Here is a 25798-nt window from a genome sequence, read left to right on the forward strand (position 1 = left end):
CTGTTGACTCAGATATCGAGACGTGGCTGCACGATCCGTTACAGCCATGCGGATAAGATGCCTGTCATCTCGACTGCTAGTGATACAAGTCCGTTGGGATCCAGCACGGCGTTCCGTAGTACCCACCTGAACCCACCGATTCCTTATTCTGCTAACAGTCATTGGATCTCGACCAACGCGAGCAGCAATATCACGATACGATAAACCGCAATCGCGATAGGCTACAATCCGACCTTTATCAAAGTCGGAAACGTGATGGTACGCATTTCTCCTCCTTACACGAGGCATCACAACAACGTTTCACCAGGCAACGCCGGTCAACTGCTGTTTGTGTATGAGAAATCGGTTCGAAACTTTCCTCATGTCAGCACATTGTAGGTGTCGCCATCGGCGCCATACATGTGTGAATGGTCTGAAAAGCTGATCATTTGCATATCGCAGCATCTTCTTCCTGTCGGTTAAATTTCGCGTCTGTAGCACGTCATCTTCGTGGTGTAGCAATTTTATGGCCAGTAGTGTATAAATGTCATAACGTGATCGTTTGAATAATACTCATGAATAAATGTAGTTATTTATACTATGAAACGAAAAAAATGATTTTTACATTTACATCTCAGATTTCAAAAATGTTCTGGGAGCAGACGCCGAGGCGTGCGGACGTGCCAGCAGCGGTAGCAATGGCAGCATTTGCCTGAAACACAGTAATTTGGTTCAGTTTCTGTTTTTTTTTTTTTTCTCTTCACGTGCTTATGCAAAGGAGTGAACTGTACCTCTGTATATTACTGTGTAGACCAGTGGTTAGCAAATTACTGTCTTTGTTTTTGTGTGCTTATCCTTGTGCAAGGCGGCTTCCTAGTGGAACTTTCCCGCCTCGTCACACGTCACGCAACTCTATTTGAATCAGGGACCGTGGACTACAGGGCTACCGCAGTCACTGTCCCGGCAGACGCTGAGGCGTGCGGACGCGCCAGCAGCGATAACAGCAGCAGCAGAATTTGCCTGATACACAGTAATGTAATTCAGTTTCTGTCTTTTTTTCACATGTTTCTGCAAAGGAGTGATCTGTACCTGCGGTTTTACTGCGTAGCCTAGGGTTTAGCAAATTAGGCGGCTTCCTAGTGTAATTACCGCCACGCCGCACCACTAAGTTTAAATCTCGTGCTGGTACACAGCATCTAGTTTAGAAGAGTGCATTCTAGTTTGCATACTTATCTCGTGCAGTAGCTTTCGGGTAAGCAGAGTTTCTAGTAACAGACAACTGTAAATACACCCACTTCAGTAGAGAAATTTATTTCTGGTTAGGAGTTTGCTGTCTCAGGGCGTAGTGAGAAATCTGCAGAGCAAGTTTTAGTGTTGCTTTATTTTCCTTGTTATATTGTGTGTACATTCCAAACTCAGTACCGTCATTTGAGACCTTGTATCTATCTTTAGACACCACGAGATGGTTAGGAACTGTACTTGTTGTGAGTAGACACAAGGAGAATTGGCTGCTGTTCGTAAACAGCTGAAACCAGCGTCGGCTACCGTCGACATGCTTCTGGCTGATGTCCAGAGTTGTGACGGCATCGGGGCTTTGGGTACGATACCTGGTGCCTTTGGAATCACCTGGTTACCCAGATGTCGCTGCATCTTCTGATTCGCAACATGTGACCGGTCCGTCTTCACAAGAACAGACCACAGTCTTCCACTCGAGAGTGGATGGCAGACTGTGATGGGATCGTGTGTCACTGAAACGAAGGCGAAAGAGATAGCAGATCGCTCGGCTGGCTCCCTAGTCTTCGCAACAGATACCCAGGGTTGACGATAATCCTGAACCAGCACGAGATGCCTCTCCTGTTGGGCCAGCAGCCGATTTTCCTGCACAGTACGAACAAGTTCAGAGGGTGGGCGTGCTTGTCTCTGAGGCTCCAATCTTAGACGGATGATGGAGCCCCCCAGGGAAATAGCAGGCGAAAAAGAATACCAGCGGGCATTGGGTATGTTTACCACGGTGTCTCGTCCCTAATGTGGAAGAGTCGTTGCCGGCACCTATCGAGCGCACTGGGTGCATACGTCGCCTGGCGCTTGGGTTCTGAGCCGTTCTCGGTTCCTTTCGGCGGGTGGCTGATTTGGTGAAGGCAACTAGCACCACACGCTGGGTGCAGACTAAGCTCTTTATTTGCAGCATCGTTCTCAGAGCTGATCGCGGTCCTCTGGTTTGGAGCAGAGTGGAAGGTCTAAACTAGACGCTCACACGACTCTGCGACGGTATCGGATGCGAATTTCTCTATCTCCGCTATCGGGTACAGAATTTCAAGGTTCCCCTTAGTAAGTCAGGCACGCACTACACGCAGGAAGCGGTTACTAGAACAGCGGAGTAGGTGTGGCGTGCGCGAGGGCTTTTTTAGGTTAGGGAAACCCTCCCTTGGGCTCAAAAACGATTTGTCTGAAGAATTAGCCACAATGCCCTCAGAGAACGTTCGTCGTCGCAGATCAGAGATAGAAAAGATTTATGTGACTTTTTTAGTAAATTGCAAGAACATCCAAGGAAAGGTCCCGGGGTTAATAGCCCTCACTGAAGGTTATAAAGCACATATACACTCCTGGAAATTGAAATAAGAACACCGTGAATTCATTGTCCCAGGAAGGGGAAACTTTATTGACACATTCCTGGGGTCAGATACATCACATGATCACACTGACAGAACCACAGGCACATAGACACAGGCAACAGAGCATGCACAATGTCGGCACTAGTACAGTGTATATCCACCTTTCGCAGCAATGCAGGCTGCTATTCTCCCATGGAGACGATCGTACAGATGCTGGATGTAGTCCTGTGGAACGGCTTGCCATGCCATTTCCACCTGGCGCCTCAGTTGGACCAGCGTTCGTGCTGGACGTGCAGACCGCGTGAGATGACGCTTCATCCAGTCCCAAACTTGCTCAATGGGGGACAGATCCGGAGATCTTGCTGGCCAGGGTAGTTGACGTACACCTTCTAGAGCACGTTGGGTGGCACGGGATACATGCGGACGTGCATTGTCCTGTTGGAACAGCAAGTTCCCTTGCCGGTCTAGGAATGGTAGAACGATGGGTTCGATGACGGTTTGGATGTACCGTGCACTATTCAGTGTCCCCTCGACGATCACCAGTGGTGTACGGCCAGTGTAGGAGATCGCTCCCCACACCATGATGCCGGGTGTTGGCCCTGTGTGCCTCGGTCGTATGCAGTCCTGATTGTGGCGCTCACCTGCACAGCGCCAAACACGCATACGACCATCATTGGCACCAAGGCAGAAGCGACTCTCATCGCTGAAGACGACACGTCTCCATTCGTCCCTCCATTCACGCCTGTCGCGACACCACTGGAGGCGGGCTGCACGATGTTGTGGCGTGAGCGGAAGACGGCCTAACGGTGTGCGGGACCGTATCCCAGCTTCATGGAGACGGTTGCGAATGGTCCTCGCCGATACCCCAGGAGCAACAGTGTCCCTAATTTGCTGGGAAGTGGCGGTGCGGTCCCCTACGGCACTGCGTAGGATCCTACGGTCTTGGCGTGCATCCGTGCGTCGCTGCGGTCCGGTCCCAGGTCGACGGGCACGTGCACCTTCCGCCGACCACTGGCGACAACATCGATGTACTGTGGAGACCTCTCGCCCCACGTGTTGAGCAATTCGGCGGTACGTCCACCCGGCCTCCCGCATGCCCACTATACGCCCTCGCTCAAAGTCCGTCAACTGCACATACGGTTCACGTCCACGCTGTCGCGGCATGCTACCAGTGTTAAAGACTGCGATGGAGCTCCGTATGCCACGGCAAACTGGCTGACACTGACGGCGGCGGTGCACAAATGCTGCGCAGCTAGCGCCATTCGACGGCCAACACCGCGGTTCCTGGTGTGTCCGCTGTGCCGTGCGTGTGATCATTGCTTGTACAGCCCTCTCGCAGTGTCCGGAGCAAGTATGGTGGGTCTGACACACCGGTGTCAATGTGTTCTTTTTTCCATTTCCAGGAGTGTAGTATTAGGAACATAAAGTTGGTTGAAACCGGACGTTAATGACAACGAAACCGTAAGTTCAGATTTATCGTGAGGACAGGTTAGTCGCCAATGGTGTCGGCGTGTTTATTGCAGTAATGAATTCGACAAAATCTATGGAGGTTATCACGGATTTCGATTACGAATTAATCAGGGTGGAGTTAAGTATTAAAGATCAGTCAAAAATAGTAATCAAAAGCTTTTATAGACCGGCTGGGCCACGAAATCTAGTGGGAGAGCGCTTTAGACAGAACTTGCAGAATGTCATTAGTAATTTTCCTGATAATGCAGTTGTAATAGGGGGTGACTTCAACTTGCCAGACGTAGATTGGGAGTGTCATGGTATCAAAACTGCTGCCAGGAACAGGGATTCGTGTGACACTGATCTGGATGTCTTGTTCGAAAATTACTTTGAGCAGATAGTTAAAGAACCAACTTGTGAGGTTAACGTCTTAGACCTCCTGGCAACAAACATACCAGAACTTCTCGAATCCTTTAACGTACAGGACGTTATCAGTGATCGTAAGGCTGTGATAGCATATATGGCTACTGGTGTGACAAAGAATGTTAAGAAGGAAGATATTTCTGCTTTGCAGGAATAACACTATACAAATTTCAGAGTACCTGAGCAGTCAGGATCAAATATTCGCTGATGAAGACAGATGAAAAAAAAATTAATATGTTCCGAGTAAGGTCTTAAGGAATGGGAAAGACTCACCAGGGTATAATAGCCGTGATAGAAAACTGCTACGTAAACAAAGATAACTTCACCTAAGAATGAAGAGAAGTAAAAACCTAGCTGACAAACAAAAGCTGAACGAAACGAAAGGAGCGTAAGGACGGCAATGAGAGAAGCGTAAATGACTTTCAAAGTAAAACTTTGTCAACCGATCTCAGAAAAAATCCTAAGTTGTTTTGGTCGCAAGTAAAATCAGTAAGTGGGTCGCAATCATCTATTCATTCACTCAGCGACAACACTAGCATCGAAGCGGAAGATGCCAGAGGGAAAGCCGATATACTGAATTAGGTCTTCCAAAACTGTTTCACCGCCAAAGGTCGCTTCACAGTCCCTCCTTACAATCGTCGTACGAACGTCGAAATGACGGCCATGGAGGTAACCGATAGCGGAATAGGAAAACAACTGCAACTGCTTAGTAGTGGAAAGGCGTCAGGGCCAGACGAGGAACTCACAAGATTTTTCAATGGTTATGAGAAAGGATTTTCTCTCTTTCTAGCAGTAATTTATCGTAGATCGCTTGAACAACGATGGGTAACTATTGACTAAAAGAAAGCGCAGGTCATTCCTGTTTTTAAGAAGGGCCATTGGACTGATCCACACACTTATAGATCTATATCGTTGACGTCAATCTGTTGTATAATAATGAATCATATTTTATACTCAAGAATTTTATCATTCCTGAAGAAGCAAATTCTCCACCATAAAAGTCAACATGGATTGCTCAAACAGAGATCCTGCGAAACTCAGCTTGCTCTGTACCTCCATGAGATCCACAGGGCCTTAGACAATGGCGCTCAGTTCGACACCGTTTTCCTTGACTTCAGGAAGGCATTTGACACCGTCCCGCACTGCCGTTTAGTGAAAGAAATACCAGTTTATCGAGTACTGCAGCAGATTTGACACTGGCTTCAAGACTTGATTGCAGGCAGAACTCGAAACGTCCCTCTTATCGAAACAAATTCGACAGATATAAAGGTAATTTCCGGTGTACCCCAAAGAAGTTGTAAGGGGTCCATAGGCCCTTACTATAACTTTGCACTTGGCACAACTCGATAGGACAAACAATCGATTGTTTCGCGTCTACCGCGTCGGCCTAACCTTGGATTGCAGTGTTGGATGCAGTGATGGATTAGCGTGTGACGATAATGGAAAATGAAGAAAGCCTGTGCTGAGATTAGCCGTAATTAGATATGTATGACGAAGGCAGTGCCTATCTCCTTTTTGTTCTTTTGAGAAGAATATACGTTCATAATTAGTAAACTGTGTGGTGTTCCTTATTACCAGACACTCAGTATTATAGTATTGAGCAGGACGAACTGGAAAGTTCCGTAGCAGTCAATTCCGACTGCCAGCCCCATTAGGTTCACGGTCATGTTAATAATAAATATTGGGCTGCTAATCGATCAGATCAGGTCGGGATAATAAACGGAGGTGTTACAAAGTGTGGTAGGACCGTTACCGTTTACAGTATACATATAAATGTAGAAAGTATAGGATGCTCTATAAGGCTGCTCGCAGATCATGCGGTAGACTATAACAAAGTACCAACGCCAGAGGATAGTAACGATTTGCAGAATGACCTCCAGAGAGTGCATGTATAATGCAGGGTTTGGTTGTTGACAGTGAACGTAAATAAATGTAACATATTGTGCATACACAGGAAAAGAAATCCACTACTCTACAGCTACACTATTAATGACAAATCGCTGCAAACAGTATATGCTGTAAAATATTTAGGAATAACTGTCCGGAGCGACCTTAAGTGAAATGACCATATAGAACAAATAGTGGGAAAGCAGATTCCAGACACAGACTCATAGGAAGAATCTTAAGAAAACGTAACTCATCCATGAAGGAAGTGACTTATAAGGCGGTTGTTCGACCCATTATCGATTATTGTTCAACTATATGGGATCCCTACCAGGTAGGACCGATAACGAGATGCAGAAAATCCAACGAAGAGCAGCACGTTTCTTCACAGGGTCGTTTAGCGCGCACGAGAGCCTCATGGACATGCTAGACAAACTCCTATGTCAGATGTTAGAAGAGAGACGTTCTGAATCACGGAGAGATTTACCACTGAAACTTCGAAAGAGCATTTTGCGGGAAGAGACGGGCAACATATCACTTCCCCCCTACACACGTGAGGAGAAAATTCTGCCGATTCGACTGACGAAAGGTGTTAATACCGGAGTTCCTGAAATAACGCACCCGTGGTGGCCGGCCGCTGTGGACGAGCGCTTCCAGGTGCTTCAGCCCTTAGGTTGGTTAGGTTTAAGTAGTTCTAGGTCTAGGGGACTGATCACCTCAGATGTTAAGTCTCATAGTGCTTAGAGCCATTTGAACCATTTTTTAGAAAATTCGGGAAATTAAAGCCAATATAGAGGCTAATGTGTGTAATAGTCTTCCTATAATATTCTTACTTCTGTATTGTATGAGTAAAGCATGTTACCGACATTCATCAGATTATAATACTACTTCATTCCTCTGCTTTAGTTTCTGCTACCTGTATACTATGTTATATCTTAGGTTATGTTTTTACTTGCATGCAGTATTAATAAAAAAAACTTGGTTTTTCTAAAGGAGAAATGGAGTCTCATCACCCGCTTGTGTTTTGAGTACATTGTTTGTTATCATCATACATAAATTTTTTATGTTTCGTTGCGCAAACCAACGAGGTATAGAGACTGTGGATATGACATGTAAGAGAAATTGTATTCTGACACTATGACGAGAAAGGAAATCGACAGTTAGTGGTCCTGCAAAGTCTCGAATTGGAAACTACTTCCAGCTTTCCTTTCCTTGGACGTCCAAACACGTGTTTTAATTCCTAAGAGGCAATAGTCCGAACATGCTCTTGTCAGTTACTGCTAACGAGTCAGATTACAATTGCCACCGACGTTGTACACCTTGGGAATAACATCGTTTAACTAGTAATACTGTCAAGAGGTGACAACGAATGTTACAATTCAGTTGTGTGATTGGAAAAGTCATATTTGCATCACAAAGTGCTGTTAAGTGATGATTTCACATTTGTATCCATGTGTAAACAGTGAGAAGTCTACTATTTAAAGCCGCGCCGGATTAGCCGAGCGGTCTCATGCGCTGCAGTCATGGACTGTGCGGTTGTCCCGGCGGAGGTTCGAGTTCTCCCTAGGGCATGGGTGTGTGTGTGTGTGGTTTTGTCCTTAGGATAATTTAGGTTCAGTAGTGTGTAAGCTTAGTGACTGATGACCTTGGCAGTTAAGTCCCATAAGACTTCACACACATTTGAACATTTCTTACTATTTAAAGTAAGTAACTGAGTTCAGCTTGTTGCATAGTGCGAAAGAATTCAGTAACTACTTTGTGCTAAATTTCAGAAGCGTATTTCAAAAGCGTTGTGAATGTTACAGCGCTACACTATACTCATCACGAAAAAAAATGAAAGAAGGGGAAAAAAATTGGCGCTTCAGCCAAAACCGGTACGTTATGTGGTTTTCATACATGAATTTATCTCACACATTTGCTTCAAGAAACTACATATCCCAAACTACGTCGCGATCATAATATACTTGCTAAAAACGATGCCGATCATCATAAACAAAGTGTTTATCCAAGAGAGAAGCGAAAATGCGGTTCAGCAGTCATTACTCGATTTGCCAAAGGAGTCTTCTGCAGAGACACTTAAGCAGAGTAGCACTTGCAACCTACGTCCTCAATTATTTGCTTGACGTATTCCAATCTCAGTCTTCCTCTACAGTTTTGCCCTCTACAGCTCCCTCTAGTACCATGAAAGTTACTCCGTCATGCCTTAGCAGATGTCCTATCATCCTGCCCCAGCTCCTTATCAGTGTTTTCCACATATTCCTTTCCTCTCCGATTCTGCATAGAACCTCCTCATTCCTTACCTTATCAGTACACCTAATTTTCAACATTCGTCTATAGCACCACATCTCAAATGCTTCGATTCTCTTCTGTTCCGGTTTTCCTACAGTCCATGTTTCACTACCATACAAGCGGTACTCCAGACGTACATCCTCAGAAATTTCTTCCTCAAATTAAGGCCGGTATTTGATATTAGTAGACTTCTCTTGGCCAGAAATGCCTTTTTTGCCATAGCGAGTCTGCTTTTGATGTCCTCCTTCGCTCCGTCCGTCATTGGTTATTTTACTGCCTAGGTAGCAGAATTACTTAACTTCATTGACTTCGTCACCATCAATCCTGATGTTAAGTTTCTCGCTGTTCTCATTTCTACTACTTCTCATTACCTTCGTCTTTCTCCGATTTACTCTCAAACCACACTGTGTACTCATTAGACTGTTCATTCCGTTCAGCACATCATTTAATTCTTCTTCACTTTCACTCAGGATAGCAATGTCATCAGCGAATCGTATCATTGATATCCTTTCACCTTGTATTTTAATTCTACTCCTGAACTTTTCTTTTACTTCCATCATTGCTTCCTCGATGTACAGATTAAAGAGTAGGGGCGAAAGGCTACAGCCTTGTCTTACACCTTTCTTAATACAAGCATTTCGTTCTTGATCGACCACTCTTATTACTCCCTCTTGGTTGTTGTACATATTGTATATGACCCGTCTCTCCCTATAGCTTACCCCTACTTTTTTCAGAATCTCGAACAGCTTGCACCATTTTATATTGTCGAACGCTTATTCCAGGCCGACAAATCCTATGAAAGAGTCTTGATTTTTCATTAGCCTTGCTTCCATTATTAGCCGTAACATCAGAATTGCCTCTCGTCCCTTTGCTTTTCCTAAAGCCAAACTGATCGTCACCTAGCGCATTCACAATTTTCTTTTACATTCTTCTATATATTATTCTTGTAAGCATTTTACTGACAGAACACTTGGAAAATGTAACAGGTCTACTAAGGAGGCTGCCTACACTACGCTTCTCCATTATCATTTAGAATACTGCTGCGCGGCCTGGGATCCTTACCAGATAGCAGTGACGGAGTACATCGAAAAAGTTCAAAGAGGGGCAGCACGTTTTATAGTATCTCAAAATATGAGAAAGAGTGTCACCGAAATCATACAGAATTAGGGCATTAAAACAAAGGCGTCTTTCGTTCCGGTGCAACCTTCTCACTAAATTCCAATCACCAACTTTCTCCTCCAAATGTGAAAACATTTTGTTGACACCAACCATCATAGGAAGAAACAATCACCTCGACAAAATAAGAGAAATCAGAGTTCGTACGGAAAGATATGGGTGTTCGTTGTTTCCGCGCGCTATGTTTGTTGTTGTTGTGGTCTTAGTCTTGAGACAGGTTTGATGCAGCTCTCCATGCTACCCTATCCAGTGCAAGCTTCTACATCTCCCAGTACTTACTGCAAACCACATCCTTCTGAATCTACTTAGTTTATTCACCTCTTGGTCTCGCTCTACGATTTTTACCCTCCACGCTGCCCTCCAATGGTAAATTTGTGATCCCTTGATGCATCAGAACATGTCCTACTAACCGGTCCCTTCTTTTTGTCAAGTTGTGCCACATACTCCTCTTCACCACAATTCTATTCAATACTTCATCATTAGTTATGTGATCTACCCATCTAATCTTCAGCATTCTTCTGTAGCACCACATTTCGAAAGCTTCTATTCTCTTCTTGTCCAAACTATTTATCGTCCATGCTTCACTTCCATACGTGGTTCCACTCCATACGCCGGCCGCGGTGGTCTAGCGGTTCTAGGCGCTCCGTCCGGAACCGCACGACTGCTACGGTCGCAGGTTCGAATCCTGCATCGAGCATGGATGTGTGTGATGTCCTTAGGTTAGTTAGGTTTAAGTAGTTCTAAGTTCTAGGGGACTGATGACCACAGATGTTAAGTTCCATTGTGCTCAGAGCCTTCCTTCCTACAATCCATACAAATACTTTCAGAAACGTCTTCCTGACACTTAAATATGTACTCGATGTTAAAAAATTTCTGTTCTTCAGAAACGCTTTCCTTGCCATTGCCAGTCTACATTTTATATCTTCTCTACTTCGACCATAATGAGTTATTTTGCTCCCCAAATAGCAAAACACCTTTACTGCTTTAAGTGTCTCATTTGCTAATCTAATTCCCTCAGCATCACCCGACTCAATTCGACCACTTTCCATTATCCTCGTTTTGCTTTTGTTGATGTTCATCTTATATCCTCCTTTCAAGACCTGTCCATTCTGTTTTTCTTTTGTTTCCTTCACTGCTTGCTCAATATACAGATTGAATAACATCGGGGAGAGGCTACAAACCTGTCTCACTCCCTTCCCCAACCACTGCTTCCCTTTCATGCCCCTCGACCCTTATAACTGCCATCTGGTTTCTGTACAAATTGTAAATAGCCTTTCGCTCCCTGTATTTTACCCCTGCCACCTTCAGAATTTAAAAGAGAGTATTCCAGTCAACATTGTCAAAAGCTTTCTCTAAGTCTACAAATGCTAGAAACGTAGGTTTGCCTTTCCTTAATCTTTCTTCTAAGATAAGTCGTAAGGTCAGTACTGCCTCACGTGTTCCAACATTTCTATGGAATCCAAACTGATCTTCCCCGAGGTCAGTTTCTACCAGTTTTTCTACTCGTCTGCAAAGAATTCGCGTTAGTATTTTGCAGCTGTGGCTCATTAAACTGACAGTTCGGTAATTTTCACATCTGTCAACACCTGCTTTCTTTGGGATTGGAATTATTATATTCTTCTTGAAGTCTGAGGGTATCTCACCTGTCTCATACATCTTGCTCACCAGATGGTAGAGTTTTGTCAGGACTTGCTCTCCAAAGACCGTCAGTAGTTCTAGTGGGATGTTGTCTACTCCCGGAGCCTTGTTTCGACTTAGGTCTTTCAGTGCTCTGTCAAACTCTTCACGCAGTATCACATCTCTCATTTCATCTTGATCTACATTCTCTTCCATTTCTATAATATTCTCCTCAAGTACATCGCCCTTGTATAGATCCTCTATATACTGCTTCCACCTTTCTGCTTTCCCTTCTTTGCTTAGAACTGGGTTTCCATTTGAGCTCTTGATATTCATACAAGTGGTTCTATTTTCTCCAAAGGTCTCTTTAATTTTCCTGTAGGCAGTATCTATCTTACCCGTTGTGAGATAAGCCTCTACATCCTTACATTTGTCCTCTAGCCATCCCTGCTTAGCCATTTTGCACTTCCTGTCGATCTCATTTTTGAGACGTCTGTATTCCTTTTTGCCTGCTTCATTTACTGCATTTTTATATTTTCTCCTTTCATCAATTAAGTTCAATATTTTTTCTGTTACCCAAGGAGTTCTACTAGCCCTCGTCTTTTTACCTACTTGATCCTCTGCTACCTTCACTACTTCATCCCTCTGAGCTACCCATTCTTCTTGTACTGTACTTCTTTCCCCCATTCCTGTCAATTGCTCCCTTATGCTCTCCCTGAAACTCTGTACAACCTCTGGTTCTTTCAGTTCATCCAGGTCCCATCTCCTTAAATTCCCACCTTTTTGCAGTTTCTTCAATTTTTATCTACAGTTCATAACCAATAGATTGTGGTCAGAGTCCACATCTGCCCTTGGAAATGCCTTACAGCTTAAAACCTGGTTCCTAAATCTCTGTCTTACCATTATATAATCTATCTGAAACCTTCTAGTATCTCCAGGCTTCTTCCAGTCACCCATGACTATTAAATTTTCGCCCGCAATACGAGATTGGAATAATAGAGAATTCTGAAGGTGGTTCGATGAACCTTCCGCCAGGCACTTAAATTTGAGTTGCAGAGTGTGCATGTAGGTATAGATGTAGTGGTAGCAGACGTCGTGGTCACACAAGACGCGGGACATGGAGAGTGTGACGCTGGTTGGGACGTCAGACTGTAACTCAGTAGAGTGGTCCGAACGGTCTGGTCTGTTTGCAGTAGGATCGGGTGTTGGGAAGTGTGACATATTGGAATTGCGTCCACCGACTTTATTGCTGCAGCTGCCCAGATCGGCTGTCTTCAACGTCGTTCCAAGAAACCGCAGGGTGTCGAATCTTTCGACTACTGTTCCGTTCCTGTGCTGCATTTAAATGGTGGTCGATGGAGATTAGTTCCGCAACTAGTTCGTAGCTGCGCAGAAACGGTCCCGCTGGAATCACAGCGTCGCTAGCTGTACTGTCGATAGCCGATACTTTACCTCGTCCTATAGTGTGGGGCTGCTCAGTTGCCCTGTGTTAAGTGCTCCCGGGTTAGAGGGTACTTGTGTCCAGTTTGAGATATTCTGTGTATGATAGAACACAATGCCCGGGCCTTCCTGGACGTTAACCTGCGGATGCCGTTAGTGTTACCGTTGCTGATTATTTTCTGTGTAAGACAATAATGCCATGGATATTGATTTTGATGTTGTATTTGTGCATCTTAAACTGTGAAACCGGGAGGTCCTATTTGATCGTGGGTACTGAATTATGTAAACTGCTTCTTTTTCGCGGGAGGATTAAAGTGCAAATCAGCCGGTAGAATAGTAATGCATTCGTCCCGGGGTTTGCTTGTTCAATTTTAGCAGCAGTGTGAACGAGCATACTTAAATTTTCGGGCGCTTCCTGCTACTTTTGTGCGCTCTCTTGTCCAGTGTTAAATTTTGTCATTAGCTTAACCTGACTTCTTTCTTCAGCTCCTCGCGATTTGTTCACTATTACAGGCGAAAGAGAGGCACATATCATCTTAACACTAACTTTTCGTTATTAGTTTGCTCACCTGAAGTTTTTGTTTCATCGGTCTGCTCCAAGTTGAACTCACACTTGATATTGCTGTCGGAGACTTGCATTGGTATTTAATTTTTATGTGCGTTTCTAACAAAATGTTTCGTGAGTTAGAGACAGGGGCTGCTCCTGTGCGAAGCCTAAAGGTCAGTGCGGCGGGTCGGTTGGCCAGTGGGAGTCGGACGTGATAGTGAATTCCCGCCTGGGCGGCTAAGGCAGATTGCACTAATTCTGATGTTGCTGTATTTACGATGCCGCTGTTATTCTGTTAATGCCCTTGTTGGTAAAATTTTACTTTAACTTTGCAACGGCGCTTGGAGCACTTGTTGTTTCTGTGGTGTCCACCACTATTAAATCTCCTCTCCGAGCACTGGCGTGCTATTACGCGCGGCCGAGAAATGCATCGCCGGCCTCGCTCCTCCGTGCACGGGTCGCTGCTTGCACCGCAGTCCTCCTTCGCGCGCTTCGAAAGACAGCGATTGGCCACCCAGAATATACAGCGACTCCCGCCGCCGGCTCCATTGACTGTGGAGCCTTATTTAACGCCGCTATTGAAGTCTACAAGCCAGTTCTCATCGTGCTACGTTCTGCTCCACAAGTCGGAACTGCTACGCTGTGGGGGACCTGCTGTTCGATGTTGATTTGGGTGCGCTATGGCTTAGAATCCGAATGCTAAAGTGGAACTTGGACTTCAACGTTCACTGGGCTTAGTATCTCAACGGACTTGTGATTCCGGCCGGAATTCTGCATTTCACTTGCGTTTCCTGGACACTGGTATAGCCACTACCATTGTACACAATTTCCATAAAGTGTTCATCTACGAATTAGCGCCTGGTAACAGAATTAGTTTGTTTCAGTGTTTTGTCAATAAACCGTAGAACGGAGATATATTTACTGTGTTACTCCTGGTCATAACACAATAAAAATGGCGTCGAGCCAGCATCCACCGGCAGTGGAATCTCTACCCATGCAACTTATTCATCACCAGGACCAGAACCCGAAGATGCTACTGAACACCCTCCAACCATTTCTTGAAGGCCTGCTGCAGACGCAAGCAACTAAGCAAGTGCCGACTTTTCCTTCCTTTGGTTCAAGTTGTTCAAATGGCTCTGAGCACTATGGGACTTAACTGTTAAGGTCATCAGTCCCCTAGAAGTTAGAACTACTTAAACCTAACTAACGTAAGGACATCATACACATCCATGCCCGAGGCAGAATTCGAACCTGCGACCGTAGCGGTAGTGCAGTTCCAGCCTGTAGCGCCTAGAACCGTTCGGCCACTCTGGCCGGTCTTCCTTCCTTTGATGAGGCCTTAGAGGATAGGGAAGCCTACGAATAAATATTACTGGGACATTTCCAAACGTTTAAGGTATCGGAGTCCAGCCATATGAAACCTTTGTTTCTGTCTTGGTCAAAACCTGAATTTTACAGTCTACTGTGCAAATTGCATCACTTATTTTAACCTTCAGAACCCACCTTTCCAAATATTCGTTCGTTACTGACAAAATATTACCAGTAGCATACCCATTTTATTAGCTTCCGGGTACATTTTACCAGTGCAAGAAATAGTCAAACCAGACTCATAGAGATGGGCCGCCGAGTTGCAAGTATTAGGCAGAAAATATTTTGCTACCTCTAAAAGTAAGGAATCTTATGCAGAAGAAATGAACAGGGACATGATTATCCCCCCCCCCCCCCCCCCCACGAACCATGGACCTTGCCGTTGGTGGGGAGGCTTGTGTGCCTCAGCGATACAGATAGCCGTACCTTAGGTGCAACCACAACGGAGGGGTATCTGTTGAAAGGCCAGACAAACGTGTGGTTCCTGAAGAGGGGCAGCAGCCTTTTCAGTAGTTGCAAGGGCAACAGTCTGGATGATTGACTGATCTGGCCTTGTAACAATAACCAAAACGGCCTTGCTGTGCTGGTACTGCGAACGGCTGAAAGCAAGGGGAAACTACAGCCGTAATTTTTCCCGAGGGCATGCAGCTTTACTGTATGATTAAATGATAATGGCGTCCTCTTGGGTAAAATATTCCGGAGGTAAAATAGTCCCCCATTCGGATCTCTGGGCGGGGACTACTCAAGAGGATGTCGTTATCAGGTGAAAGAAAACTGGCGTTCTACGGATCGGAGCGTGGAATGTCAGATCCCTTAATCGGGCAGGTAGGTTAGAAAATTTATAAAAGGGAAATGGATAGGTTAAAGTTAGATATAGTGGGAATTAGTCAAGTTCGGTGGCAGGCAGAACAAGACTTCTGGTCAGGTGACTACAGGGTTATAAACACAAAATCAAATAGGGGTAATGCAGGAGTAGGTTTAATAATGAATCGGAAAATAGGAATGCGGGTAAGCTACTACAAACAGCATAGTGAACGCATTATTGTGGCCAAGACAGATTCGAAGTCCACACCTACTACAGTAGTACAAGTTTATATGCCAACTAGCTCTGCAGATGACGAAGAAATTGAAGAAATGTATGATGAAACAAAAGAAATTATTCAGATTGTGGAGGGAGACAAAAATTTAATAGTCATGGGTGACTGGAATTCGAGTGTAGGAAAAGGGAGAGAAGGAGACATAGTAGGTGAATATGGATTGGGGCTAAGAAATGAAAGAGGAAGCTGCCTGGTAGAATTTTGCACAGAGAACAACATAATCATAACTAACACTTGGTTTAAGAACCATGAATGAAGGTTGTATACATGGAAGAACCCTGGAGATACTAAAACGTATCAGATAGATTATATAATGGTAAGACAGAGATTTAGGAACCAGGTTTTAAATTGTAAGACATTTCCAGGGGCAGATGTGGACTCTGACCACAATCTATTGGTTATGACCCGTAGATTAAAATTGAAGAAACTGCAAAAAGGTGGGAATTTAAGGAGATGGGACCTGGATGAACTGAAAGAACCAGAGGTTGTACAGTGTTTCAGGGAGAGCATAAGGGAACAATTGACAGGAATGGCGGAAAGAAATACAGTAGAAGAAGAATGGGTAGCTTTGAGGGATGAAGTAGCGAAGGCAGCAGAGGATCAAGTAGGTAAAAAGACGAAGGCTAGTAGAAATCCTTGGGTAACAGAAGAAATACTGAATTTAATTGATGAAAGGAGAAAATATAAAAATGCAGTAAATGAAGCAGGCAAAAAGGAATACAAACGTCTCAAAAATGAGATCGACAGGAAGTGCAATATGGCTAAGCAGGGACGGCTAGAGGACAAATATAAGGATGTAGAGGCCTATCTCACTAGGCGTAAGATAGATACTGCCTACAGGAAAATTAAAGAGACCTTTGGAGATAAGAGAACGACTTGTATGAATATCAAGAGCTCAGATGGAAACCCAGTTCTAAGCAAAGAAGGGAAAGTAGAAAGGTGGAAGGAGTATATAGAGGGTCTATACAAGGGCGATGTACTTGAGGACAATATTATGGAAATGGAAGAGGATGTAGATGAAGATGAAATGGGAGATGTGATACTGCGTGAAGAGTTTGACAGAGCACTGAAAGACCTGAGACGATACAAGGCCCCCGGAGTAGACAACATTCCATTGGAACTACTGACGGCCTTGGGAGTGCCAGTCCTGACAAAACTCTACCATCTGGTGAGCAAGATGTATGAAACAGGCGAAATACCCTCATACTTCAAGAAGAATATAATAATTCCAATCCCAAAGAAAGCAGGTGTTGACAGATGTGAAAATTACCGAACTGTCAGTTTAATAAGTCACAGCTGCAAAATACTAACACGAATTCTTTACAGACGAATGGAAAAACTAGTAAAAGCCAACCTCGGGGAAGATCAGTTTGGATTCCTTGAAACACTGGAACACGTGAGGCAATACTGACCTTACGACTTATCTTAGAAGAAAGATTAAGAAAAGGCAAACCTACGTTTCTAGCATTTGTAAACTTAGAGAAAGCTTTTGACAATGTTGACTGGAATATTCTCTTTCAAATTCTAAAGGTGGCAGGGGTAAAATACAGGGAGCGAAAGGCTATTTACAATTTGTACAGAAACCAGATGGCCGTTATAAGAGTCGAGGGACATGAAAGGGAAACAGTGGTTGGGAAGGCAGTAAGACAGGGTTGTAGCCTCTCCCTGATGTTGTTCAATCTGTATATTGAGCAAGCAGTAAAGGAAATAAAAGAAAAATTCGGAGTAGGTATTAAAATTCATGGAGAAGAAATAAAAACTTTGAGGTTCGCCGATGACATTGTAATTCTGTCAGAGACAGCAAAGGACTTGGAAGAGCAGTTGAATGGAATGGACAGTGTCTTGAAAGGAGGATATAAGATGAACATCAACAAAAGCAAAACAAGGATAATGGAATGTAGTCTAATTAAGTTGGGTGATGCTGAGGGAATTAGATTAGGAAATGAGGCACTTAAAGTAGTAAAGGAGTTTTGCTATTTGGGGAGCAAAATAACTGATGATGGTCGAAGTAGAGAAGATATGAAATGTAGGCTGGCAATAGCAAGGAAAGCGTTTCTGAAGAAGAAAAATTTGTTAACATCCAGTATTGATTTAAGTGTCAGGAAGTGATTTCTGAAAGTATTCGTATGGAGTGTAGCCATGTATGGAAGTGAAACATGGACGATAAATAGTTTGGACAAGAAGAGAATAGAAGCTTTCGAAATGTGGTGCTACAAAAGATGCTGAAGATTAGATGGGTAGATCACATAACTAATGAGGAAGTATTGAATAGGATTGGGGAGAAGAGAAGTTTGTGGCCCAACTTGACCAGAAGAAGGGATCGGTTGGTAAGACATGTTCTGAGGCATCAAGGGATCACCAATTTAGTATTGGAGGGCAGCGTGGAGGGTAAAAGTCGTAGAGGGAGACCAAGAGATGAATACACTAATCAGATTCAGAAGGATGTAGGTTGCAGTAGGTACTGGGAGATGAAAAACCTTGCACAGGATAGAGTAGCATGGAGAGCTGCATCAAACCAGTCTCAGGACTGAAGACCACAACAACAACAACAACATGATTATCCGGGGTAATCCCCACAGGGCTTTCCGGCACGAGACACTTTAGCTCGAAAGTCCGTCATTAGGCGAAGTTTTCCTCTTAGCACAAAGCTTCGAAGTAAGCCGAGCAGTGGGCAAGGAACTAGTGGTAGATCAACATAGCAGCCGTTAACTTAACTACATCCCAGCCAGCAGCCAACAGCCACACTAGTGGCGATTTGGACGTAGCAACAGTACAGGAGGGACGGCGTAGCATCCAACAACGTCCTCCACCCTGCTCGAGCCGATCAAGCCGGTGTTGCGTTCCGAAACGATTGCTTTCTTGTCCGGATTGCTTAAAAAAGGTCAACGTAAATTCTCTCCTGACAGATGGGCTTATTGCCAACACTACACTTGCAACGGCAATATAGTTTCTGTGTATCTGAAGTCCAGTCAGGCAAGACAGCCTCCTGCCCAACAGATGGATGTTAATCCGGCTGCCACAATAGACCATCAAGAGATCGCCAATAAGTTTTTCGTAGAACTGCAAATTGCAAAAAAATCACATCAATAACAAGTCGACACTGACGCAGCCATGTAACAAGCAAAGAGTTGTCTAATATTGTGTAATAAACATACCATCCCAGTATATGCTCAAGTCGAACTGCGAACGACATATCATAACGTCATCCGCCACACTACCTTCGTAGTTGTCGACAGTGATTCCGCTGAGAACTTCATGGGACTGGACTCTTTCCAGAAATTTGGATTTTGAGTAGAAGACTCTGTGAATTTGGTATCTAAAGGTGTTCCGTACTCGGACCTAGAGTCACTTTGCCAGGATTATAAGGACGTGTTAACTCAGGAACTCGTCACCGTAAACGATTTTGAGGCGCACATCGCACTGAACCATAATGCTCGGCCTGGTACATTCGAGCCCACCCCATTCCGTTAACTCTCAGAGACCAAGTAAGAGAAGAATTGACTCGCCTAACGGCAGTTGGAATTTTAGAATCTGTTCCTTGTAGTCAGTGGACAACCCCATTAGTCACTGCGCCACAGCCATCGGAGCTGTAACTGTCAACGGCCAATCAGAGATTGAGACGTAAGCTATTCCTAAGCCGGAAAAATTATTGTCAATATTAAAAGGTGGAAACCTCCCCTTGATGCAGACTAACTTGTATTATGAATTAGTGACATGGGTGCTCAAATCAAATGGCTCCAAACACTAAGGGACTTAATATCTGAGGCCATCAGTCCCCTAGACTTAGAACTACTTAAACCTAACTAGCCTAAGGACATCACACCGATCCATGCCCGAGGTAGGGTTCGAACCAGCGACCACAGCATCAACGCGGTGCCGGACTGAACCGTCTAGAGCCGTTCTTCCACAGCGGCCGGCTACCATGGGTGCGTTATTTGACGAAGTCTGTTAATAACACCTTTCATCAGTCGAATATCCTTCATAGCTCTATTTCATTACAGTGAACTGAATTTCATCACCATAAAACTCCATCAACAGTGGCCTTATTAGACCTTGGACTCTTGCTCTGACTGTAATATCACAATGGTGTTAGAGTGCCCCTACTTTCGCCAGGTGCGGCAACCTACAAAGCTGTGCGGCTTTCGAGGTTGCATACTCGAAGGCGTTAGAGCCAGTCACTTCCCGAGATTACTTTCGTCACGATTTTAAAAAGAATTTGTACACCTCACAGAGCAATAATTTCATCTGAAATGATTTCTCCACTGAGAATAGAAATAACATTTTAACTCGATGCTGGATCTCAACAGATTCTTACACTTAACACGCTGCACGAGGTTTATCGTGTGAAACGCTTAATGTTTGGTACAGCAAGTGTCCGTGCCATTTAGCAACGGCTTTTGGAACATTTAGTACTCGAAGTGGATGGATGGATTAACTGCTTAGACGACATCATTGTAACGGGGGGAACCACTGAGGAACTCCTCCGCGATCTGAACTCTTTATTCAGCATCTTAAGGGAGGCTGGTCTAAAATGCCGAAAAGTAAAATGTTTTTTCTAGCCGAAGATTGAGTACCTAGGCCACATCATTTCCAGCTGAGGCATTCATCCATTGGATAAACATTTCGAATCCATAATCAAACTTCCCAGAGCAACAACGCTCAAGAAAATTTCATACAACCGAAAGTTCTTGCCCGCAGCCACAATAGAAAACGCTCCCTTGTCCCAGTGATGTAAAAGAGGACTGCCTTTCCAGTGGACACCAGCTTCTGAGCGCCCCTTACATAGACTGAAATCCCAGTCATTGACGGTGCCGTGCCTCCCACATTTTGATCCAAAAAAACAGGTAGTTATTACGACGGACGCATCTGATACAGGCGTCGGAGCGGTCATGGCACCGACGGAGGCGGGTGGCTCCGAGCACACTGAGGTCTACGTATCGAAAACATTGTCTGACAAACGACGCAGGTATTCCCAAGCGCTGGCCGTCATCTTCACATTAAAGAAATCCAACATTTCAGTTTAAGTCGCAAAGTTTCACCTCTTCACAGACCATAAACTGCTGATCTTATTCAGTCCACCAGCAAAGATTCCAGGCCGGACTGCACTCCGCCTCCAGCGCTGGACTTTATTTTTGGCGCGCTACCAGTATGAGATTCACTTCCGCGACACGACTGAGCATGACAACGCTGACTCACTCTCCCGCCTTCCATGAGGACCCGATTCAGAATTTTCAAAGAAGAAAAAGTGTGTCCAAGACATATATGCGACACTCATCAGTGAAGAGGAAGTGTTGCCAATTCTGAGCGCTACATTCGGCATGTTGATGGGCCAATCTATATAGCTGTGCATGGTGTCATGGTTGCAAAGATGGACCTCGCCATAGACGTTTGAAGTGAAGCTACGCATCATGCAGCCTATTGCCCGCAGTTTGAGTCGAACTAGACGTCCTGTCGCTGCATGAAAAGCATTATTCAACATGGTGGCGTTGCTGTCAGGGTTCCTCAGAGCCATAATCTGTAGGTAGCCGTCATCCACTGCAGTAGTAGTCATTGGGGGGCCTGAGCGAGGCATGTCATCGACAGTTCCTGTCTCTCTGTACCTCCTCCATGTCCGAACGCTGTTGTTTGGTTCACTACGAGACCCTGGACACTTCCGTTGTTGAGAGCCCTTTCAGTCGTACATGGTTGTTTCCATCTTTTGGCGGGTTTAGTGACATCTCTGAACAGTTGAAGAGACTGTCTGTGATACAACAATCACAGCCAACGTCTATCTTCAGAAGTACTTCATCCGTGGAGGTACAAAACCTTTTTTGATGTGTGTATTTATTGTGTTATTCCTGATTATAATAATTTCCAGTTTTGGGTTCCCGGGTGGTTAAGTTAATTATCATTCCTGCAAAGTCCAAGAAGTGCTTAATAATTCTCGTTAAATAAGATTAAATTCGGGAGTTGATTTCTCATTAGCACTGTAGAATTGTTGTCCAGTTTTTATTTCAACTCTCTAACGAAGCCCAAAAGATTTTGTTCTGCGTTAATCGAAATATTGTTATCACTACTAAAATTGTTTTAAATATTCTTTGAAGACAGCATTTAAGGCTTATTATGTAGTTTTATGTAAGTTGTCTTTTTGAATGGTGCTTAATCTTCATTTGGGTGCAGCCCTTCAGTAATCAATAAATTGCAGGAGTCGAACGAATATGATTTAAAGAATCTGCTGATATTTTAGTCAATATTTACGCCGCTAATATTATTTTCTATTTCTCATTTTCATATTCAATGGAATCAGTTATTTATACGTTATACTAACTTGAATTGTGAATTAGTGACCATGGGTGCACTATTTCACGAATTCCAATAATAATATCTTTCATCAGTCGAATATCCTTAATAATTCTATTTCATTACAGTGAACTGAATTTCATCACCATAAAACTCCATCGACATTAGTAATACTTTCCCTGTAGCTAAGACTAACTCTTCGTCTCACTATTATCACAGTGGTGTCAGAGTGCCCCTACATTCGCGTGGTGGAGCAACCGACAAAGCAGCCCAGCTTTTTAGGTTGCATTGTCCAAGGCGTTAAGGCCAGTCCCTTCCCAAGATTACTGTCATCACGGTGTGTGTGTGTGTGTGTGTGTGTGTGTGTGTGTGTGTGTGTGTGTGTGTGTGCGCGCGCGCGCGTGTATCCCTGACCAAGCAATAATGAAATCTGAAATATTTTCGCTATTAATAATAGGAATAACAATTTGATTTCTCTTGCAACGTGTGCATTCAAGCGCATGTCAAAATATACGTCGGATCTTTATTTAACAACCCCAACGTAATTTACTCTTATTTTTACTGTCAACAGTCATATTGACATTTAATGTTACACTTTAATGACTAAATTAATAGCAGTTATTTATTGTTGTGAGATCTACCATCGACATGATAGTGTAGGTCCTCAGGGCATGATAATTGAGTAAAGTTATAAGAAGCGATCGTTTTTCGCTTGATTATGAAGTAAGAACTTTAGCAGCGTCCTTTAGCCAAAACCAACGAATTTCTTTAGTACTCAAGCTTGGGTCATTCTTTGCCTCTTCCTCTGTTTCTTGTAACTTTAATTACTGGCTATATTATTTTATCTGCCTGAGACTTAAATATAGTAAATGAATTCAGTCCTACGAAATGGTGCACCTCGACTATCCTTTAGTATTAATTTTTTCTTATTAATAATGGTTGAGCTCTGTGGCTGTAGAGTGAATTACACGAGGAAATTAACCAAGCAGAGGACCTAAATGAACTCTTATTTTTCACTGGGAAACTGCGGCATTCGAAATACACTCATGCCAAAATAATTTTCCGGGGATGAAAGAAAAAGTTACACACCAGTTTGTGCAAAGCACGGATTATGCTGTCTTATTTTCTAATATCCTTTATATTTCCACAATCTCTGATTCTTCCTACATGTCACTGCAAACATCTCTCATTTTTCGGCTACAAAAGGACGGATCCTTTGTCTATGTATGCTACCTTCCATTAGTTAGCCCAAAGGGAAATTCCCTTACCTTATTTACTGTGTTATTTACACATCGTCGAGCTCCTTTTTCTGTTTTGAACATCATAGTAGAAATGAAACAAGCAGTCACTTCACTCTAAGAATATAGATGTCTTACATAAAGCCATATAATAGGTTTCTTTTAACTTCTCATGATATATATAATAAAAGTTGTCCGTTGATTTACAGTCACCGCCAAATACTTTTACGTAAGTGTGCAAACAAAGGCATTTCTGAGACAACACAAGGCCGCAGTCTGAATATCTGTAGAAGGAATCCCACAACTTTATGTTCAACAAAATATCTAATCACCAGTTTACTTTTCAGTCGGTAATTCATTAGCAGATGGTATAATTTATAGAGCAGATTAGTGTGATTGTCATTTATTTGAGATAGATCCCTAACTATACGTCTACATTCAGACGAGAACAGTAGCATTTGACCTGATTCAGATCCGCATCTGTAGGTACTATCATGCTCAAAGGAATCTAGACATTTTGACTTGCTTTCCACCGGACTTTCAAGCGACCCGCGTATCGCAACGTCCTTGTATTTTCTGTAATCTCTTTCCGGTATCATCATTTGATGGCAAAAAAATGGTTGTTGCAAGTGAGCTCTAAGGACACAGCGCTTTATGCCTGTCATTGCAGATACATATTAATGCCACAATAACACAAATATCAGGAAACACGTTGTTAGAGATGGCACAGTATAAAAAACTTGAAAAATAAACTTTTACAACATACGACATTTCAAAATAGAAGTTTCAACTTGAACACACCAGAAGCAAATTTTTCCACCGTCCTGAGACACGGGACTTCCATCCAACTACTACTTCCTCTAAATATCTTAAATGAGCCGCGCAGGGTAGCCGTCCGGTCAGGGTCGTCTTGTCACGGTTCGCGCGGCTTCCCCCGTTGGAGGTTAGAGTCCTCCCTCGGGCATGGGTGTGTGTGTTGCGCTTAACGTAAGTTAGTTTAAGTAATGTGTAAGCTTAGGGACCGATGGCCTCAGCAGTATAGTCCCACAGGCTCTTAAAAAAAAAAATAAAAACAAAAAAAAAACTTTAAATGTGGTTACCAATCACATGTAATAAAATATATGAATGTTTAAACTCACAACTACATGGCAAAGTTTTTTGTTAGATTGGGGTTTCAAACCCAGAAGTCAATCGGATTTTTAATTAAACACAAACATATAATAGGTATCCCAAATTTTTTCCAATGATGAATTGACTGAATCCGTAATGGCGAAATGGAAATCTTTCACTTTACCGAGATATACTGTAACACATCACCTTCCTTCGTCAGTTTTCATACAGGAATAAATGTTAAATATCGATTTATTCACCAGTAGCGAGGTGTGCGCATATATGAACTGGAAATAAAGTGACAAAAATTTTTGGATTTAATGAGACTCGAACCTCACATATTGTATCGTTGTTGATTATGCAAGAAAGTATGTTAATTATCGAAATATTTGTCGCTAGTAGTTATGAGTGGCATGTCTGAACCTAAAATAATGAGATGAAAAGTGTCTTACTGGGAGTTGGAAAAGGCACCAATCGATAAGACATTAAATATAATTACTTTTCACCTGTAGTTCTTGTGCAATTTCATTTGAATAACTATTCAGTCGGAAGTATGAACTGTGTAATGGAGGCAGTTGGTGAATGGTGATATGGCAATTCAAGGAAATTAACATTTTTGGAAGACTGTAATTCACCTCCATGAAGTCATAATTACCATCCAGTATGGAGCATGATTCATTACGGTAAAATCTGGAGTAAGCATATTTGTAGATCGGTTGGGTTTTCGAACACATCTAGCATCGTCTGTTTAAGGTATGGGTTTGATTCACACTTCAGGCAACAATTTTAACAACCTCAGAAAGCTCATCTTTCTGAAATGACACAATGAAAATTTAGAACAGCTACACACGACATTAGTAGAGACTATGAGTTTGAGTTAGGAAAACAACGGAAGCGTACTGTCCCTAAGTGTTCGAACCCCTTCAAAGGTAAGATCTGAGCTCGAAACGCAATCCATCATCAATATTACGAACAAATCAAGTTCAGATACAATCAAAAATGACTGCCCTGTGAACTTACATCATGATTACTTCAATTATTAAATAAAATTTGTGGTGTAAGAAAACTTATAGCTTACAGAGTTTCGGCTTGCAAGACTTCCACCTCCGTCAAGGCCCAACTTACACTGACTCTCCCACAGCCAGTAGTGAAGCGAAATTATGTTTCAAATGGATCTGGAACCACGGTGCAGCCCTTCGTGGTTCCATTAGTGTTACCAGATGTAAAGATTAGCTGTGTGAGCTTGCTAAAATCGTTGCCCGAAGTGTGAACCAAAACCAGACCTTAAAC

The 25798-nt window shown here is 43.4% G+C and overlaps 1 protein-coding gene across 1 annotated transcript in view; it reads left to right on the forward strand.

Annotated features, from left to right (window-relative positions):
- The first annotated feature begins 890 nt into the window (after positions 1-890).
- Positions 891-25798, forward strand: part of LOC126412326 (uncharacterized) — a 147762-nt gene continuing 122854 nt past the window's right edge. The window contains exon 1 of the mRNA XM_050081846.1: positions 891-1014. The gene's annotated coding sequence lies outside the window, so the exon portion shown is untranslated. The remainder of the gene's footprint in view (positions 1015-25798) is intronic.

Source organism: Schistocerca serialis, chromosome 7, assembly GCF_023864345.2.
Source record: "Schistocerca serialis cubense isolate TAMUIC-IGC-003099 chromosome 7, iqSchSeri2.2, whole genome shotgun sequence".
Taxonomy (NCBI): Eukaryota; Metazoa; Arthropoda; class Insecta; order Orthoptera; family Acrididae; genus Schistocerca; species Schistocerca serialis.